The sequence below is a fragment of the Lepidochelys kempii genome, chromosome 7 (genome assembly GCF_965140265.1).
Source record: "Lepidochelys kempii isolate rLepKem1 chromosome 7, rLepKem1.hap2, whole genome shotgun sequence".
NCBI classification, from domain to species: domain Eukaryota; kingdom Metazoa; phylum Chordata; order Testudines; family Cheloniidae; genus Lepidochelys; species Lepidochelys kempii.
In genome coordinates this window covers 87,575,691-87,597,572 of record NC_133262.1, presented here as the reverse complement: position 1 = coordinate 87,597,572, position 21,882 = coordinate 87,575,691, and positions in this window count along the sequence as shown.

Genomic DNA, 21,882 nt, shown 5'->3' with positions numbered 1-21,882 from the left:
CCCTATTATATTACCTCCCAAAATTTCCTGTAACTGTGAAAATTTAAATGGATAGAAATTAAGAACATGTTTAAAAATAATTCTGATGATCTGTTGAAATTATGAACAAATAAAAATTGAATTCTGCCAAGCCTTTGTAAGAACTTGTTTGGGAAAGCATGTGTGTGTGGTAATAGTCACACCAGTAGCAAGAGGTGCAATTTTGGGTTGTAAAGCATTGTGTGAAAGTAGAATGAATTATATTGAAATTATAATTCATTAAAGAAATGCTACTTGAAGGGTTTGTTGAAATATAGTTGTCAGGAAGAGAAACATTAAGGAGCGTGAGACAATGGGTCCTCAAACTAATTAACTTAGAGTTCCTACTGAGCTAGGAGATTGGTAAACGTTAGTATGCAAATAAGATATGTATGTATATTTGTCAGTTTCTGCTTTCTTTTGTCTCTTATGTTAAATTGGCTTTGGCTTAGCTGTATAAATAAGTTATCTTGAACCTCAGAGAGGGGCTCACATCTGGGTGCATTAGCAAAGCGCTTTGCTAATAAACAGAGTGGTCTGACAAATTATGTGAGTCCTGAATCTGACTTTGACAATTTGGAGGTTCCACTGAGATGGCAACCGTCTTCACTGGGGCCGCGTGACTCCTGACTGTTCTTAGGATGGCCGTGGCAAGCCGGCACCTGGGCATTTGGCCCGAGCGGTCCTCCGCCAGAACGGAAGGGTGCATGACCACAGTGAAGTCTACGTCATCGAACCTGTTGGTTTCCGCTCTGTTCTGGTAGGGATCCTGGGATCTGACATCAGGAATCTGGTCAGGTAATTATTTCTGTGTTTTGTCCAGACTGAGGACTGTCTTGTCTCTGCATCTATCCGTCCTCCCTGTGGTGTGTTTGAGTCTGGGCGCTGTCTCCTTCCGGGGATTGGCTGACCAAAGGGTTCCTGTCCCCACGGTCTGAGTGAGTGAAATCTGCACAATCGCAGCCGCACCGCGCTTTGGGTAAAACCCTCGGTGTGAAAGCAAGGGTGATTGAGGCAGTAGCCTGTGGGCTCCTTTTGTGTGTTGCACCGGGCATCGCTCTGACGAACCCAACTTTCCTTCTTGTGTGATTGGTGTGTGAAGTCCTCCTATATGGGAAACCAGATGTCTAAGTCGGGACAGTTCCCTAAAGGAATGCCGGCTCAGTTTATGTATTTTAGGAAGAGTCCGGACTCCTGTAAATTTCTGGAAAAATGGTCTAGGTTAAGGGGGTCAGGTAGAGTGGCTACTACCACCACTACGCTTCTGTTCCCAGAAGCCTTTACAGCTATTCTGAGGGAAAATGAGCCCTTTTCCCACAGAAATGATCTATAAGGGACTGCTGCAGGTAGCAGGCAGAGAGACAATCTGATCAAAATTGTTTGACTATTGGGTAATGTAATCAAAATCACTAAAGGATGTAAGCGGCTTCTATTGGAACTTAACTTGGCTGCTCCTGGTTGTGTCTAGTTGTACAAGATGGATGTGTAATCGGGGTACAGTTGTGTAAAAGAGTAATCACAGTGCAAGGGATGTTAGGCAAAAGAGAATTTTGTGTGTGTGAATAGTGCTAAAATCTGAAGCTGTATCTCAGCTATTACCTGAGAATAAACTTATAGCTTGGTACAGCAGAGAAACTATTGCAAACATGGTCTGTTGCACAAGAGGGGAAACTGAGGTACACCACCTCATGAATTTCATAAATGACCAGTGAGTGGGGTAATTCACTAGCCTGACTATGGAAGAGCCTGACTATAGAACAAAATAAGTACAGCCTGGAGGTAATTCTTCTGTTTTTTTCCTGCAATTAGCAAGGAAATTTGTAAAAGAAAGTGGTATTATTATTAAGCAATAATCTGTCCCCACCAGGGGGGTGGAAATTGTTTCTTTTGTTTTTAGACGCTACAAGCAAGCTGGTGCCAGTGGAAGAATAACTCAGAACACCATGGATCTATGTTTTGTGGTGTTTGTATGGGGTGTTTGTCTTGTTGCTAGCATTGCTGTGTTTTAATGAACAGAAAACCTCATGACATGGGTGGGGGATGGCTTCAAAAGGCTGACCTTGGCGGGGGGGTGGAGGGGGGAAGATGTGTATGGGAATGCAGAAGGCTAACTCAGGAGAATCCCAAAATTCAGTGGCCGCTATTAGGATCTTGGGACAAAGATCAAGTAGACGTCTTAAAAGACAAACTCGGCCAACCTAAAACTAAATTGGCAAAAGGAGAGGTTGATTGTTTCATGCAGTGGTGGGAAGAGGCAAATCATAGGTGGACAGAATCAAAACTTGCCTCTCTCAAAGATTCTGGCTTCTATCCTACCAGATGCAACTCATTTTACTGTTGTTGATTTGTCCTCTGCTTTCTTTTCTGTCCTGGTTCACCCCGACTCCCAGTTCCTGTTTGCCTTTTCTTACGAGGGGCAACAGTACACATGGACCACACTGCCCCAGGGGTATACTGAAAGCCCGTCATATTTTTCCCAGGCATTAGCCCGAGACCTTGCTGACCTTGTTTTCCCGTCCAGGTCCACACTAGTCCAATATGTAGATGATCTACTCCTCTGTTCCCCTTCATTGTCTGCCTCTGAAACTGACTCTTTAGTGCTCCTTACTGCCCTAGCAAATAAGGGTCACAAAGCTTCTCGCTCTAAACTGAAAAGGAGTACTTGTGGCACTTTAAAGACTAACCAATTTATTTGAGCATAAGCTTTCATGAGCTACAGCTCACTTCATCGGATGCATACTGTAGAAAATACAGAAGATGTTTGTTTTTATACACACAAATCATGAAAAAATGGGTGTTGATCACTACAAAAGGTTTCCTCTCCCCCCACCCCAGTCTCCTGCTGGTAATAGCTTATGTAAAGTGATCACTCTCCTTACAATGTGTATGATAATCAAGGTGGGCCATTGCCAGCACAAATCCACAGCCTCAGAAACAACTCTGACATCATAATAAAAAAGGCTGACAAAGGAGGTGCTGTTTTCATCATGAATAGGTCGGAATATGAACAAGAGACTGCTCGGCAGCTCTCCAACACCACTTTCTATAAGCCATTACTCTCTGATCCCACTGAGGGTTACCAAAAGAAACTACAGCATTTGCTCAAGAAACTCCCTGAAAAAGCACAAGAAAAAACAGACCCCTGTACCCCCAACCTGGGATATTCTACCTACTACCCAAGATCCATAAACCTGGAAATCCTGGGCGCCCCATCATCTCAGGCATTGGCACTCTGACAGCAGGATTGTCTGGCTATGTAGACTCCCTCCCTACTCTATTTGCACTATATTGATGACATCTTCATCATCTGGTCCCATGGAAAAGAAGCTCTTGAGGAATTCCACCATGATTTCAACAATTTCCATCCCACCATCAACCTCAGCCTGTCCAGTTCACACAAGAGATCCACTTCCTGGACACTACAGTGCTAATAAACGATGGTCACATAAACACCACCCTATAATGGAAACCTACTGACTTCTATTCCTACCTACATGCCTCCAGCTTTCACCCTGACCACACCACACGATCCATTGTCTACAGCCAAGCTCTGCGATACAACCGCATTTGCTCCAACCCCTCAGACAGAGACAAACACCTACAAGATCTCTATCAAGCATTCTTACAACCACAATACCAACCTGCGGAAGTGAAGAAACAGATTGATAGAGCCAGAAGAGTTCCCAGAAGTCACCTACTACAGGACAGGCCTAACAAAGAAAATAACAGAACGCCACTAGCCGTCACCTTCAGCCCCCAACTAAAACCCCTCCAACACATTATCAAGGATCTACAACCTATCCTGAAGGATGACCCAACACTCTCACAAATCTTGGGAGACAGGCCAGTCCTTGCCTACAGACAGCCCCCCAACCTGAAGCAAATACTCACCAGCAACCACATACCACACAACAGAACCACTAACCCAGGAACCTATCCTTGCAACAAAGCCCGTTGCCAACCGTGCCCACATATCTATTCAGGGGACACCATCACAGGGCCTAATAACATCAGCCACACTATCAGAGGCTCGTTCACCTGCACATCCACCAATGTGATATATGCCATCATGTGCCAGCAATGCCCCTCTGCCATGTACATTGGTCAAACCGGACAGTCTCTACATAAAAGAATAAATGGACACAAATTAGATGTCAAGAATTATAACATTCATAAACCAGTCAGAGAACACTTCAATCTCTCTGGTCACACGATTACAGACATGAAAGTTGCGATATTACAACAGAAAAACTTCAAATCCAGACTCCAGCGAGAGACTGCTGAATTGGAATTCATTTGCAAATTGGATACAATTAACTTAGGCTTGAATAGAGACTGGGAGTGGCTAAGTCATTATGCAAGGTAACCCCCCCCCCCCTCAGACATTCTTGTTAAACCCTGGATTCGTGCTGGAAATGGCCCACCTTGATTATCATACACATTGTAAGGAGAGTGATCATTTTAGACAAGCTATTACCAGCAGGAGAGCGGGGTGGCGGGAGAGAAAGCCTTTTGTAGTGATAAACACCCATTTTTTCATGATTTGTGTATAAAAACAAACATCTTTTGTGTTTTCCACAGTATGCATCTGATGAAGTAAGCTGTAGCTCACGAAAGCTTATACTCAAATAAATTGGTTAGTCTCTGAGGTGCCACAAGTACTCCTTTTCTTTTTGCAAATACAGACTAACACGGCTGTTACTCTGAAATCACTCTAAACTACAACTCTGTCAAGCTTCTGTCACATACCTTGGCTTTCTCCTCTCCCAGGGTTCCCATGCACTGTCTCTCACCCGCATCCAAGCTATCCTTAGCTTTCCCCGACCCCGCTCCCCACGCCAGGTCCGGAAGTTTTTAGGCATGGCTGGATTTTGCAGACAATGGATTCCCCAATATGCCTCCCTTGCAAAACCTCTCCAGGAACTCACTCGATTCTCTGTGCCTGACCCCATGCCATGGTCCCCTGAGGCCAGTTCTGCCTTTGTTTCCCTCAAACAGGGTTTGGCTTCTGCCCCTGGCTTAGGGCTGCCTGACTATTCTAAGCCTTTTACCCTTTTCTGCCACGAACAATCTGGGTGTGCACTTGGAGTTCTTACTCAGATGCACGGGGAAAAGAACCGCCCAGTGGCTTATTTCTCCGCCACTTTAGACCCTGTTGCCAAGGCTTACCCCCGTGCCTGCATGCTGTGGCTGCTGCAGCGTGCCTAGTCGAAATGAATATTACCCTTACCCTCTTACCCTCCTGGTCCCTCACTGACCTCACCCTGCTCCAAGACTCTGCCCCGGAAACTGAGAAAGAATCCTGGGTTGCCCAAGGTTGCTCTCTACATCCCGATTCCTTTTGGTGCTCGCCTACTGGTGCCTTTGTAGCCCCCTTTTCACTCTACCCATCTCTGGCCATCCTGCTATATGGTGTTTATGCATGTCGGAAAGGAGGGGATGGTCTCTGCTGTAACTAAGACAGGATGGTGCCCCCCCCATTTTAGCTCTTTTGCACCCCACCACTGTGCAGCCTGTACCATTTGCCAAAGCCATAATATTGGTAAACCTGTAAAAGTGGCCCAGGGGTTCCGGGGCCTGCCTCAAGCACCGTTCTTGCACAAATGCCTAAGTGTCAACAATATGAATTTATATTGGTTATGGTATGTTTATTCTCTGGTTGGATTGAAGCCTTTCCTTGTCACAAGGCTGACTCACTGTCTGTTGCCAAATGTTTGTTCAATCATATTATGCCTGCCAAGGGAATTCCTACTACTCTGTCCAGTGATCGGGGTACACATGTTACTGGACAACTTGTTCAACACCTGGACCGTATATTGCATATCAAACACCGGTTGCACTGTCCCTACCACCCACAGAGAGCAGGTGCAGTTGAAAGACGAAATAGTGTACTGAAGAATAAGCTTGCTAAAATTTGTGACTGTACAGGATTAAGCTGGCCAGTAGCCTTACCATTAGCCCTTATGGACATGAGATCCACTCCATCCCAAAGGCATAAATTAAGTCCCTTTGAAATTGTTATGGGATGCCCTATGCGAGCTATGACTACCATTATTCCCGTTCCAGATTTGAACTTTACTCACAGTGCACTTCTTCAGTATTGCAAGGGACTAATGCAAGCTGTCAGTCACTTCCATTCACAGGTTCGAGCTGCCTGGCCCACGGAACCCACCTCCAATGCTAGCCACAACCTCGAGCCAGGTGATTGGGTCTATGTACGGCGCCATCATCGAAAGCACACCTTGGAGCCCCGGTGGAAGGGTCCTCATCAGGTACTGCTTACTACATAGATGGCTGTTAAACTATCTGGCATTGCAGCGTGGATACATGCTTCACAGTGTAAGAAGGCACCATCCCCAGAGAATCAATCACCAACTCAGGACAATGCAGAGTCAATTTTGACTCCAGAAGACGAGGTAGAGGAACAGTCTGCAATACCTTACAATCTACACTCTCCTAAGGGTTGCCAGAAGCAGACGCTGTTCCTCGGCTGCTAGTATCTTATGGTCTGGGGAGACCACAATGACAATTCTTTTATTCAGCAGCAGGTGTGGATAGCTCAGACACTTAATATTTCTAATTGCTGTGTCTGCAGCCACATCCCAGCCCACTCTCAAACTGGTGTTCCTGTCCTGGCTATCCCACTCAAGTCCCCAGACCTCACTGGAGTGCCTCGTCTGTTTAACAAAATATGGACCAGCAATGACACTTGAGAAGCAGTGGGAATAAATGCATCTAAATGGATAAGTGTGGTGGAGGGAAAAGATCATTGGTGTTGGGTCTGTAATGGGACAGGGCTGGATCTGGGGAAAAGCCATTGCCTTCAGCATATTGTGGCCAATGGTGTATGGGATTATTCTAACAAAACTAAAAAAAGTGGTGGACCGGGTATGGAGATATGAATTCAACAGAGAAATAAATCTCATGTTCCCCTTACAGTCATGCAAATAACACCACTCCTTGTAAGGAGAATTACCCTGTACCCTTTGGGGGATACTCCTCCTCCTTTGCAAACACCTATATGACAAATGGGTGCAACCGACCCTTCCCGGCCTTAATAGGCCATCACTGGGTGTGTGGGACCAGAGCTTATACCACATTACCAGCTAATTGGTCAGGAATCTGTTATCCTGCCCGACTCTTCCCACAATTCCGAGTGCTAGGAACCTTCCCTCAAGAACGCCTCCGCAATTTCAGGCGAAAAAGAAGGGACTTAACAGATGCCCAATGGTATGTAAATAACATAAGCCCCTTAACCTGGGAAGAGGCCATTGGTGGTTCCTTCATATCATTAGGGGGAGTAATACACCATGCAAAAAGGCTCCTAAGGTTACAAGCAGTAGTTGAAATAATGACAAATGAAACCGGAGAATGTTTAAGAGCCCTGGCCAAAGAAACAGGGGCAATCCGACAGATGGCCCTCCAAAACCGTCAGGCATTGGACACAGTGCTGGCGGCAAAAGGAGGGACTTGCGCTCTCATTGGAAAAGATTGCTGTGTGTATATACCAGACAACACCAATGAGGTAATAGATAGTGCTAGCCACTTAGAACAAATCGCATATCTTCCCCACGAAGAGCCAAGTTCTTTATGGAAGTGGCTAAGTAACCTTTTCAATTTCTCTGGCATAGGAAACTGGTTGTTTCAGGGAGCCCTAACTCTCCTGTTTGGAATCCTAATAATTTTTATATGTTTTCAGTTACTTTCCTGTTGTATTCAAAATTGTGTCAGGCATGCTACACAGATAGCTGCCCCAAACCAGAGTGCTAATTTGATGATTTTAAATATCACTGATGAACAAAGAGATAAAGAACAATTGATATGTGGAACCCAGTCATTGTTGGTCATTGCGTAGCTTGACCAAAAGGAGGGATTGTGAAAATAGAATGAATTATATTGAAATTATAATTCATTAAAGAAATGCTACTTGAAGGGTTTGTTGAAATATAGTTGTCAGGAAGAGAAACATTAAGGAGTGTGAGACAATGGGTCCTCAAACTAATTAACAGAGCTCCTACTGAGCTAGGAGATTGGTAAACGTTAGTATGCAAATAAGATATGCATGTATATTTGTCAGTTTCTGCTTTCTTTGTCTCTTATGTTAAATTGGCTTTGGCTTAGCTGTATAAATAGTCTCTAAGGTGCCACAAGTCCTCCTTTTCTTTTTGCGAATACAGACTAACACGGCTGTTCCTCTGAAACCTGTATAAATAAGTTATCTTGAACCTCAGAGAGGGGCTCACATCTAGGTGCATTGGCAAAGCGCTTTGCTAATAAACAGAGTGGTCTGACAAATTATGTGAGTCCTGAATCTGACTTTGACAATTGTAACCCACTATTTTCACATGCCTATAGCATGTGGTGTTGCGGATGAGGGAAAATTATTTGTTATATGACTGTCTAGAAACCCCATCTCTGATCTCTGTTAGCTCTCATGAGATCTCTCTACATAATTCTGGTTCACCTGTGTATTTGTGCTATCATTTCTATTGTTTTTGATTAGAGACTCAGGGGAGATAATGTCTTAAATACCTCCAACAGTGAGTTAATAATTTGTATAATGTAAGATTAACACTCTCTGCAGGGCTAGATTTACACAGGTATTTATGTAAATCTCTTTAGAGTGCTTAAACCTTCAAAGAGTTGCAAATTTTAAATAACCAGTTTTTCACTGAATGAATATTTATTCTTCACTGGACTTCTAAGGGATCAACTTCAGGAATTTTTATTTAGAGAGTAAATTAAGAAACACTATTAACGAGTGGGTGAAGCTTTCTTCACAAACCTCAAAGCCAAAAAAAGTCAAATGGTTTCAGATTGTGTTACGTACTTGAAAACTCACACCAGCTTTGCTGACTAAGACTTATAAACCTCTGCCTGATTTCCAGAGAACCTGAGCTCATGTAAGATTTCACTTGAATTTTAGGTTCATTTGAACCCCAAAATATCTGTGTTTATGTATGAATCTAAGGGTATGCCTCTTTGAGCTGGGAATGACACCCCCAATCTTGAGGTGTAGACGTACTAAAAATAAAATGTAGTCAAGGCAGTGCACGTGGCAGGATGGGTTAGCTGCCCCGAGTATGTGCCCTTGGTCTGTGATGGTATGACAGTCTGTACCTCTATGTTCACCCCTTTTTCAAAACTATGTTAAATTTTGTACAAAGTACACTGCGTATCATTTGAAAATTCATGATTTGGTGAGACTTATTGTCCTAGTAAAATGAGTGTGGCAACATCGTATGTAAAAATATAAGATTCCACTGTATGATATTACCAAGACATGTTTCAACATGTTCTGGGGGGCAGTCACAAACAAGTTCTCCAGAGACAAAAGGCTAGCCAATCCCTCAGTCAGCTGTCCGTGAGATTAAATGGATCAGCACCAGATTAAATGGCCACTCTTCATCGGGGACGGGAGGGGAGGGGAAATCTACATTTTGACAAAGAAGCAACTTAAAGGTTCCTGGCCACACTGACTTTCTGTCTCCTGAACATCAGCTGCAGATGATTCTTGCACAACAGAAAGGGGGCTATAAGAGGAGAGGACAGACTCCCCAACTCATCTCTCCCTTGCTGTCCACCCATGGCATCATCAATGCCTGAAGAACAAAGGAAGCTGCACTGGACTTGGGGAGAGAACCTGACTGAAAGTGGTTCAGCCAGTAAGACTGCTGGAACTTTGCTTTGTATTCACTTAGCTTGCTAAGTTCGGTGTTAGTTGTGTTTTACCTTTTATTTCCATGCAACCAGTTCGGACTTGTATGCCTCATTAATTGTAGTCACTTAAAGTCTATCTATCTTTCTGTAGTTGTTAAACTTGTTTTCTTGTTTTATCTAAATTAGTGTGTTTGGGAAACTCCATCTGGGATAACAAGATTTGTGCATAACATTTTCTATTAATAAATGAGAGACTTTATATGAGCTTGTATTGTCCAGGATAGTGCTGGGCAATACAAGATGCACATTTCTAGGGGAAAGTCTGGGACTTGGAGTTTGCTGGTGATGCTCTCTAATGTAATTCATGAGTGGCTATAGCACTCATGCAGTATAGCTGGGGGTGATTTACATGCCAGAGGCTGTGTGAGAGCTGACCAGGAGTGGTTTCTGTCATAGCAAAGCAGGGTAAAAGGCTGCCGAGGTTAGAGAATTATGGGGACACAGCTGACCATCAGTCCAGATTGTACCTTTGGTAATGTCACAGATGGGTACATAATTGGGGTGGAAAATCAAAACCACCAAGCATTAAATCCACAAATGGGATTTGTGTGTTGCAATGCTGAGACTAATTTTAGGCAGCCTGCTGTCCACTGGAATCTTCAGCCCAAAGTTAAGGAGTGCTCAGGTTCCCGATACAAGGCATGGGGAGAGCTGGTCACCTCAGAACCAGATCTTCAGAAGCCATGAAGCCTAGCATTGGAGCCAGTAGGAAATGTTAAGGAGAAGACTTGCCCCTAATTCTACCTTCCTGTAGAGTGAGGCATCTAAGCCAGGTCTGCACATTCTTGCAAAAACAGTGATGATGGTGTTTGTCCCCTCCCCACAATATCCCAGTGATTAGAGCACTTATGTGGGGTGCGGAAGACAAGGGTTCAAATCCATGCGCAGCCTGATTCAGGGCATGCACTTGAACTTGTCTCCCCCCTCCCAGCTAAGTATCCAAACCATTGGGGTATTATGGGATGGATTGCTCTGTGTCACTCCTCTTGGAGTTGTTCAATTTTTTTTTTTTTTTAATAAAATACGTAAGTATTCACTAGTTGAGAGAGAGAGAGAGAGAGAGAGATGACTATAGCCGACTGGTTATTGCCCTCTCCTAGGGGAGACAGGTTTCAGCCCCTGCACAGATGAATATTGAAGTATTTGTACAAAGAGAAACAGCTCCAAAAGGCCTCTCTGACTGTTTTTGATCACCGTGTCAAAGTCTCTCTGTCATACAAATATTCACACAAAATAAGTAAAAAAGGGACGCAAATACCCTCAAAGTTCATTTGTAATTTTTATTCAAGTGTATCTTCATTCATCATTTTTGGAGTATCAACCAAAAAGTCCTGGGCAATGTTTTTTTTTTCCCCTCTGGGTGAGTCCATTAGAAATGAAAGTGTCATACATGAACAGAATTAATTTCAAGCAGGTGAAAAGAGAGTTAAAGAATATAAAAATATAAACTCCCTTGGTTGACACACATTCATGAGATAAAATCTGAAGGTCCGTTGTTGATCTGCCAGTCAGGATTGTGTTGCCACAAGTCAACCAATATCAATTTGCTCCTTATCTTATGAAAACAACCCTGCACTTGATGCAATATAATGAAAAGTCCAGTTTGGTTATTACTACCTTGAAGTGGATATAACTACATTTACCTAATATATATCTAGCAGAACCTTTAGATGTCATGGAAAGCAGCAGAGGAACGTGTTAAAAATAAAAAGAAAAGGAGTACTTGTGGCACCTTAGAGACTAACCATAAATTGGTTAGTCTCTAAGGTGCCACAAGTACTCCTTTTCTTTTTGCGAATACAGACTAACACGGCTGTTACTCTGAAACCTGTGTTAAAAATAAGACATTTAGCTATTTATGTTGCAGAGTAAGAGAATAGTGGGTGGAGAATGGTGTGTTAAATGCTGATAAATTCCCCACTCCAAGTAAACTGCAGGTGTGAGAACCTTTCACTTCTAGCGGCACTGTTTGACAGGCCAGTAAATCCCCTTACAATTTCAGTCCAAAGCATCTCATTTGGTTCTGTGGCTGATGCCATCAAACACAGGATGTCTCATGGCTCTGAAGTTAAGGTGAAAGGCAAACTCATGAATGATCCAGGGAGTTCAGCAGGAGGCATATCTTTTTCTTTAAACAGGCACATAGAAAGAGGCTACTCAACTCCTAGTGCTGTAAAAGCTTCCTTTGTATATGCAAAGAGTAATCCTTGGGCTATCCTTTATAGGAATGGGCATGTTTGGGGTGAATACAGCTATGAAATCTACTTTTGAAGAACGTGTTATCTATGCAGTGATCCAAAACATATATCAAAACATTTGATGTAAGCACGAACTTTCAGGGGCTGATTCTCATTTACACAAACATCCCTTCACATTGCTTTAGCAGTGGGTAAAAGGCACTGGATTAGATGTAAATTACACTTACTATGTTAAGACCCTTTATACTACCAGAATGGTGTATGAGTCTTGGAAAAGAGGAGAATCAGACCTAAATAGTCAATCATATTGCAAGATCTATGAATTTCTAAAATTTTATTTTAAACAAGATGTCATCTAATAGATCGGCTCCATTGTTGTTGAAGGAGTGGAAAGAATGCTCTAATGCTCTATAATATATTAATAAAGGTTTCCTGTTTCCTTTTTTTTTTTTTTCTTCTTTTGGCGTTTTAAAGTGCCCTCATTTGTAGTCTGGGTAATACAAGGATTTGCTCACTTACCATTCGTGATACTTGTTATCACTCAAACATATCACGAGAGCAGTTTATAAAACCTAAGAGAGGCAGGGGATTTCTAATAAATAGCAAAATACTCATAAATGAATGACTTGTTATGGTAAAAGTCAATTATTTTAGTAGAGCAAGCTTATTCTGAAAGCCATTTCCTGCAGTAGTATTTTATTTTACTGATCTATATTTATTAAAAATTAAAATGAGAAGAAACATTGCTGATGAATAGAACTATATTTAGAGATCTGCAGATTTCTAAACATGCAGGATGTCTTTTTTCTCTCATTGGCTGAGCTCTTTTCAAACTGAGCTGAATTCAAGCTTGAACACATTTATAGGCACACGTTAAAATAGCCTGATAATGATTTTTCAAGAGGTGACCTAATAGGCTGAATCCTGGTTACCTAACTCATTGGAGTGGTCTCCCACTCCAGTGGAGTAAGAGGAGCAGGATTCAGCCTACTGCAGATGTTGCTGTGCTACCTTTGTAGCTTAGTCTTAATCTGATGGGAAATCATTGGCCCTGCACCTTTAATGTTTGAATGATTGATTTCTGTTCAGCTGAGACAGAGATTGTTCCACTTTATTTGGAGTGAATTTGGGAATACCACATCGCACTGCCGTTCCTTTCCTTTCTGAAAAAAAAAAAAAAGATTTTTTATTTTAAGTTAATTCAGTGTTCTTGGTTTAACCTTGAACATCAAAATCCTCTATTTGTCCTCAATTCTGCAGCTTTTACTCAGGCAAAGTTCTCACTGAAAACTCTGTCCCACAGTGCTATGTGGAGAAATACACACAAGGGCCACGAATAGTTCCTTTACAGTTATTTTCTGAATCAGTCTGTGGAAGGGATGGGGTTTGCCTCCTTCCCCACACAGAAGAAGCTGGCGGGTCCATCTGGGGATCTGAACAGATCTCAAGAAACTCTGCTGGAAACTGTAGAACTCGGCATAGAGGCACTGTCCCACCACACCAGTTCTAGGGTCACCTTGCAATGCAGCTCCAGTGAAATCTTTCTGACCGGGACTCCCCCAGAGGTACTGGAACAATTTTTATATTTGAGATGCTGATGATGGAAACCATGTAATTTGTGTTTGTTATTACTATTTCAAGCCATGGGGTTATTACTATTTCAAGCACCACTGGAGTCCCCTATCTATTGCATCCCATAGTTTCTCTTTAAGGGGGATTTCCACAACCTACGAGTAGTAAGGAATGGGTGGGTCTCCATGAGAAATAAATTCAGCCTTAGAGGGCTGGGACAGCTCAGCTCCCCATCTTCCTGTTCATTGGTCCACAAGCTAATGGAACCCCCGCAGTTCAGAGAGCTGCCTAGGGCTAGCAGTAGCGAGGAATAATTTTGTTTGCACCAGGGCCTGAATACTGTGTTAGCTCTCCATGGGAAATATTGTGACTCTCTGTATATTTAATATTTAAAATGTGATTTGAATGTAAATAATTAATGTCTACTACATTTAATTTGCATCATTGAAAGCATACACTGCAGTTTGTTTTATTTCCACTGGGCTGAAAACTGTGGGCATTACAGTGTTTTGTTATTAATGCAGGACAGGAGCATTATGCCTGTACAAATAATAATTTGTCATTTCATTTTAAAATAATATTTACTCTCTCAGACTGCTGGCATGTGATCAGTGTTCTGTACTAACTTGGCAACCGTACCGTTACAGGAACTTTGAAGGTTTGTGTTTAAAAAAAAAAAAAAAAAAAGATACAAAGAATAATGTAGCCAGGGTACTATTTCACTTCTCATTGCTAGTGTAATGGACCTATTACACTTACAATTCATGGTCATACTAGCAGTTTCTGCACTGTTACTTCTTAATAATAGATACAGTACTGTATTTCAGCATTTATGAAAGCCTTCAGGCAAATGACTAACACGGACATCTTCAGTTAATGAAGGTCAATTTTACTGTTTTTTTTTTTAAAAAAACCATATCTAAGCTATGTCTAGAGATCCACTAGAATTTGAGGAAAAACTGTTAAGATAAAGCCATGACACATGAAAGAGCAAGCGACTAACCACACAGGGCTAAATTCTGTTAGCTCTTACCAGAGCAACTCCATGGACTTTAATGTTGTTTCTCTGTCTCAACACCTGTGTTGATGAGAGCAGAATTTGCCCCATAGTGTTTAGAACAGGTAGTGAATAAGATTATGTATTATGGCAAAAATGCACAACACACCTGAGGAATGGAAAACACAGAAAGGCAGTGCAAAAGAAAAACAGGTAAAACTGTAATAAAACTACTCAGGGACATTAGCAAAAACAATAACTTTTAGGAGCACATCAATTTTAATATATCACACAGAAACTATAAAGTGTACTTAAAATAATAACGGAAACATAAGAAGAGCAGATTTACCACAATCCTAAACAAAAGGGGAATGAAAGCTTTTGATATAAAAGACAAGCCCACAAATTTTTGTTTTTGGAAATAGTACGGGCAAAAAAACACTTGTCTGATATTTGAACTTCAAAATGAGCCATTTTTGCTTCTGTATGTGGAATTTGATATCCAGGTTCTCTAAACTGTTAATACTTTATCTTTTTTAAGATATAAGCTTTCAAAAGTGCTCACTCAGCGCCCAACAGCTCCCATTTAGACACCTCAGAGAAGTGGCCAGGTTTTCAAAAGGGCAGTTTCTGATGGTGTCACAAAGCTTTCATTTCAAAGAGCACATACTGAAGATTGACATAGGAATTTAAAAATGTTTCATATGTGCTTTTTTGTCCCACTATTTCCCAAATTTCAGTTATATTCACAACGTGGAGAGAACAGAACTCATTATTTTCTGCTGCTAAAGCCCAGGACTCCACTAAAAACATAGGCCTTAACCAAAATCCAGGGCCTACAAAACTATAGGATTGTAAGAGGTGTTTGAAATAGATTTCACAACTGGTTCCTATCTTTGTAATCAATGGAAACAAATTCCCAGAGCTGGACAACACAAACTACAGCACTTCCAAGATTTAGATCTAGATTTAAACCTCTTCGCTAGTCCCATCTCTATCTCTGAGCTAAAGAAGAATTTCCATTTGCTGCTACTATTAGGACTTGGAGCCATTTTTAAAGGAATTTAGGACATAAGGTTGCAGATCCTGTTGGAATTTTCAGAAGTTCCTGGACACTTGAGTTAGACACCTAGGGGCTTTTAAAAATCCCATTGGATGCCTCTCTGCATCTTTATGTGCCTAAATATCTTTACAAATCCAGCCTTAAGTATCCTCCTAAATGGTGCAACCAAGTAGAAAGCAAAGCAGATCTACTGAGCAGCTCTTTTCCTCCCAGAGATGATAGTAACATGGACACACTCCAGCCAAGAGATTACAGAAAGTTTCTCCATTTTGGGTCCAAAAATGTTTGGATTTTCTAATCTAATTTCTTGTCTAATTTACAATTAGACAAGTGTATTTAATAGGGATGTCCAGGATAGTATCATGAAATGAGGACCTCTGCTTGAGATGAAAACTCCTGTACAGCAACACAACAATATTCAACTCTACTGAATATTTACAACAAAGTGGAATATTAGAGTACACTTTTGTTGGAAATTGTGTCTGCACCAACTACAAGAAAATGCTAGAACTTTTCTAAACTTATTTAGGTGGAAGAACATACAAGTATATATGGGCATATAAAAGGTTAGAATTAAACTGTGGTATGAAAGGAGTTTCTATGATTAATACGTTTCTGAGACTATGAACTCAAGCTTTCAGAATGTAATGGAAATAAAGAGAAAATGGTCTTCTGTTAAAACAGAAGAAAAATCATGGCAAATCATGTAAAAACTCCTTAAAAGGGTCAATGTTGCTGAACTTCTGTTAATCTAGTATGGGAAACAATGTGAAATATTTGATTGTATGCCTCAGAACAGGAAATCTGAAACTTCCCAAATTATGACAGAGACCCAGGAGATTTCAAGCTGTGTAACCAGCTAGCATGACATGTGTGAGCATGTTTGCTATTCACATTAATATTTTGTATTATATATTGTAGTCAGACTGTTAACTTAATGTCAGACATTAAAAGGAATATAATCTGATCTCAGCTAATTGATTATCTTATTGCTAGAAGTGACATGCAGGTTGAAAACTGGCTTATCTGATGTCATTTGTATTTCATAAAACAGCAGTTAAAGAAATTGCCCTCTTAGCGCATCCTGCATGGCACGTAGGTTGATGCAGGCCAAAACAAATTTATTTTTCCTGAAGTTTGAGAGAATTATTACCCAGATCATGAAATCTTTAAGAACTGTTTGGTTATATACTAACAGCATCATATGCAGTAAAATGAATGCCTAATTCCTTTGGCTAAAAAGTAGTACATGCCTAATCCAACATTTACCCCTAGAATGGGCAACTCTTCATCCAACCTGATTATGAGGTCAATAGGCAGTAAATTAGTATTATATATCTTTCCCTCCCAAAGCGGGAACTCTATATTACTATCAATTTGCAAAGGAGAACAACGTAATTGAACTTGGAAAGTCTAACCTAAAAAATGCAATCAAATTTACTTGTTGATTTACTTCAAGTAAAATTCTAGCTGTGTGAGAGGTCCTTAAAAATCTACAGAGCTATTCCACGTCAAGCTAAATGTTAACAGAATACACTACATCGATTAGAGCCATTAAATATTAATGCCTGGATTGCCTCACACTGTGAAGATACCAATGGGATGGGTAGAAGTTTGGATGTTTATTTGAATTATCCAAATTCAGACGTGTCACCCAAGGCTGCTGGGACAGATTTGGTTCTGAAGTGCTCTGTATTTAAGGAACCAGCCTCCCTGGTGTGGCTAGCTGCATAGCTGAAACAACTACAGAAAAAGTGTACTTGGAGTCAAAATAATTTCCCCACATGACCCTTGTTCTATGTTGCATGGATAATGTCATATCACTTCCGTCACAAATTTTATGCTATGCTACAGTTCATTTTTCAAATCAAAAGCTAGTGAGAGGTGTGTTGGAATCACTTCCCTTGGATGATAAGAATGCCAATGCCAAGGGCTAACTCTCATTTCGGTGTTACTGGGGGTTAAATTAAATCTTTCCCAAACAACAACAAAATCCACAAGGCATATCTGTGCTGTCCCTTGCATATGAAAGGGAAAGTATTATACATAAATGCTTTAAAATGCCACCTGCTTAATGTTTGGCAAACAAATATGGGCATGCAGTTTGAAATGAAGAACTCATTGAACCAAGTTCACCGCTGGGGTAAACCTGTTGCATTCAGTGGCGTTACTTCAGGGAGCAGTCTAGCTCCCTGTGGTTAGCTCAGTATGGTACTTAAGTTACCAAGCATGAAACATGCCCATTGTATACAGTATAGCAGATGAAATACCAACAGACTGATGCCTATTTTCTGCATTTCAGATAAAAACACTGTCACAAAGAACAACTTACAAGGCCACTAAAATGGATCTCTTGCTATAGCAACATTTATGCAATTTTACATAGGTGCAACCACTTGTGTCTGCAATGATTCACCATCAGAGGCTGCCCCCCCTTCATGCAGTTTCAGTCTATTATATTTTCATTTCTCCCATCTCCAGCCCATTTTAATTCAGAGCATAATAATAGACTCTGCTCTTGTGGCAATTATAAACCATTAATGCTGTCTACCACACTGAGGTCTGTTCAACACTAAACACATCCTGGGGCAGCTCTGTTACAGAGGATGAGGCCAAAGCTGATCTACTTCTGGTTTTTATTGCTAGCAAGTTGAAATAATAAACAAGGACAGGAGAAAAGCAAAGAATAAATTTGTAAATGGTGCTTTTCGGTAATACGGCAGGTCAGTGCCAAACAGGTAATGGATACCAGGCCCAGATGAGAACTGTACAAGGAGGTGGAAAAAACCCACACAGCAAAGAATGTGGACTTTGGAACATGTAGTAAGATATAATATTTATATTTAGTATATTATTGTGGCAGGCTCTACAATGGTGTGCATGTGAGGAGAGTCAGCTCTGCACAGAGCCTGAAGATTGAGTACTGCTCCAGGCAGCAATGCTAGTAGCAAAATATATGCATTATATATTATGGCTAAATTCTGGCTTTAAGCCATGGCCTGCTCTGTTTATGGAGAAGGTGTATGAAGGGGATACGATGCTGATGGAATCAGCAGAGGAACCCTGTCAACTCACTCATAATTTGTCATATAGGAGAGAAGATGTGAGAGCAACAAACACTGCCATCCTTTGAACAGGTACAGAACATTTCTATTGGCTATGGTGACCCAGCTCCAAAGGTTGAGGAAGAGGGGAGGTTACTTTCATCCTTGGGGTAGGTAATATTATTGCTGGGAGAAGTTCTTGCACTCAGATCCTTGGTGTCCCTCCAGAAGGTGACAACTTCCTCTATCTTGCCCAGCTTTGCAGAGTGAGCCACAATCTCAGGCTTTGTTAATTTTGTCCTTTTTATGTCTCCCTTCACTTCCCCCCACCTTTTAAACATGCCAGTTTCTAAGAAACAATGATGTAAGTTGAATGGGCAGGGATTAGTGACACCCACAAGACTGCCATAAAAAGATTTCATTTAACAGTTGATGGTAATGAATACATATGGTGAATGATATATCATAACTATGGTTTCAGATCTTCTACTTTATTTTATTACACTATTTTCAGGAAAGACTACGCTCACTAGGAGTTGGATTTTTCTGCTAGGATGTTCATTATTAGCAACAGATATACCAGACATCCTGTGGTGTAAATACATGGCAGGAAACACACTATTCTACATATATAACCCTCATATTAGGGGCGCACCTCAGAGAAATTAATGCATGAAGGCTCTCAACAGCCCCATTTTATGGATGGGAAACTGAGGCTAAGAAAGAGTAAGTGATTTATAGAACATCAAGTAGGACATTTGCAGCAGAGGCAAGAAGTGGACACAATTCCATGCTTTAACCTCCCTCCCCATTTTCAGGTCACCCACAAACATGCAAATTGAAGGCATGTGTCAGGAAGGATACAGCTGGTGATTTCAGTAACAAATGCACAGAAACATTTTTAAAAGATGGTTTGTTATTAATATTAGATAATCAGAACAGAGAGAAAGGTATGATTTTATTACTCGCAGATTGGGAAGCTTCCACTTTTTCCACTGGATCAACTGAGGCCTCTACTAGTTAGCAATTGTACAGATGTCACTGTCACTATGACTGCAAACCAGATATTTTGTGGTATGTCAGCAGTAGGAAGAATGCCAGTATGCTTAATGTCAACATTATCTACATATGATAGCTTCAACAATGGGATTCTAGTTAGGGAGGAAGGCACTTATATACATCTGTTCTTCATTCTCACTGAACAAGAGGCCTCCGAATTTGTGACGAAACTCATCAACAATCTGAACTTACAAAACAAACATATCCTGGATTTCCAGACACTATACCACTAATCATGCCTACCAGATGTAACTTAAGTTCCAGCCTACAGAAACAGAAAAGGTAGAGAAAGCTCCAACAACTTCTAATTAAATACCCATGTCTATGCTTTCCATTTTAATTTTTGCCTCACAAATGCAGTATCATATAGTCTAATACTATATGCCTTGGCATACTTTGCCCATATGTCAAGTCTAACAGGAAAAATTTTACTGCTAAAATCAGTTCCCCCCACCCTCAGATATTTGTTGTTCTTCCCTTTTTCAAATATTAAAACCATCCAAATGTACATCGGGACATTTAATCACCACACTCCTATTCTCTTTCTCCAACAACTCTTTCCCCACCAACCTCCGCAGCTAATATTAATGTCCCACTATAATGGAACACTGACATGCACCAAAGTTGGGAAAGATAGTTCAAAGTACAGTATTCCACAGCAATCACAGCTAAGCTCCTTTGTCAATTTTTAGGATCCTCTCTCACCTATGGCAGGCTGTGTATTGCTAGAGGCATCAAAGCCTGGCTTTGGCACTCATTTCAAAACACAGGGAAAATAGATATCTACTGAACCTTGGCATTTTAGTATCTATAAAGGTAGTTTATTGTTGCAACAGGTGGTGTAAGATAAATGTGAGGAGTAGGCAGGTTTGATGACCAAATTATTTGGCTATTTTATTTGACTGCTGTACTTTTTTGCACCCAGAGGCAGTGTGGTGGACGTGAATTACTGTTGTATTACCTTGTATCAGGAAAGCTAAGGGCATGGCCACACTTGCAGATGTAGCGTGCTTTGAGTTAAACCAGCCTTCGTAGAGTGCTGTAGGGAAAGCACTGCTATCTGTCCACATTGACAGCTACAAGCGCACTGGTGTGGCCACGTTAGCAGCTCTTGCAATGGCCACTGAGAGCAATGCATTGTGGTAGCTATCCCAGCATACAAGTGGCTGCAACGTGCTTTTCAAATGGGGGTGGGGTGGGGGGAGTGTGACAGGGAGTGTGTTGTGTGTATGTGGGGGGAGAGAGGGTGGGTTTTTGGGGGTGCTGAGAGCATGTCAGCCTGCTGTCTTGTAAGTTCAGACAGCAGAAGACTCCCCCTCCCCACGCCTCTCTCTCTCTCTCACACACACACAGCATTCCACAGTAATGGTTGCTTTATCTCGGAGCAGATAAGCAGCCGGCTGTCAGAAATGGAGCTTTCAAAGGCCATCTCCGTATTCCTGCAGCGATTCCTAAACAATGAGAAGAGTGGCCACTTGACTTAAGGGGTTTAATGGGACATTTCCAGAGGCTGATCACAGCACAGTAATGCAACACCTCACTCACACTGACACCCGGATGTTTCAGCTGAGGCACAACAAGCATTAATCTTTTGGCCGAGGTGGAGTACCAGGAGCCACCGTGCCTTGGAGTCAGAGTGCTCTACGTGCCTGGCCAGTGTGGACGGATAGTGAACTAGGGTGTCTGGGGCTGCTTTAATGCTCTCTAACTCCCAAGTGTAGCCAAGCCCTCAGCCACAAGAGTGGATTTGGCACTGAAGACATATATTTAGTCTTAAAACTTTTCTGGTAGCACATTCCAAAATTTTTCCTATTGCTGGGAAAACCCTCTCTTTTGAGCTAAATCATCTCATTTTGCTAGTATTGTCATTCCAAAGAAACTCAGCTGGTGGAGGTAGGGTCATCACAAAGACAGAGGTGCTCTCATTCAAGTATCTTGGGTCTATTCCATGGAGGGCCTGTAATTATAGGACCAAGACTTTAAATCTGTTCACAGGTCTGGGTGATGTGTGTTGAACTAATGTAGCATGGATCTGCTAATGTCAGCTAAGACAAGACAAGCCTGAACAAGTACTACTGAAGAAGCCCCACAAATACAAAATGGGCAATAACTGGCTAGGGAGTACTGAAGAAAAGATCTGGGGGTTATAGTGTATCACTATATACAGGTCAATCTTCAACTGTTTAAAAAGGATGTTATAAAGAGGAGGGT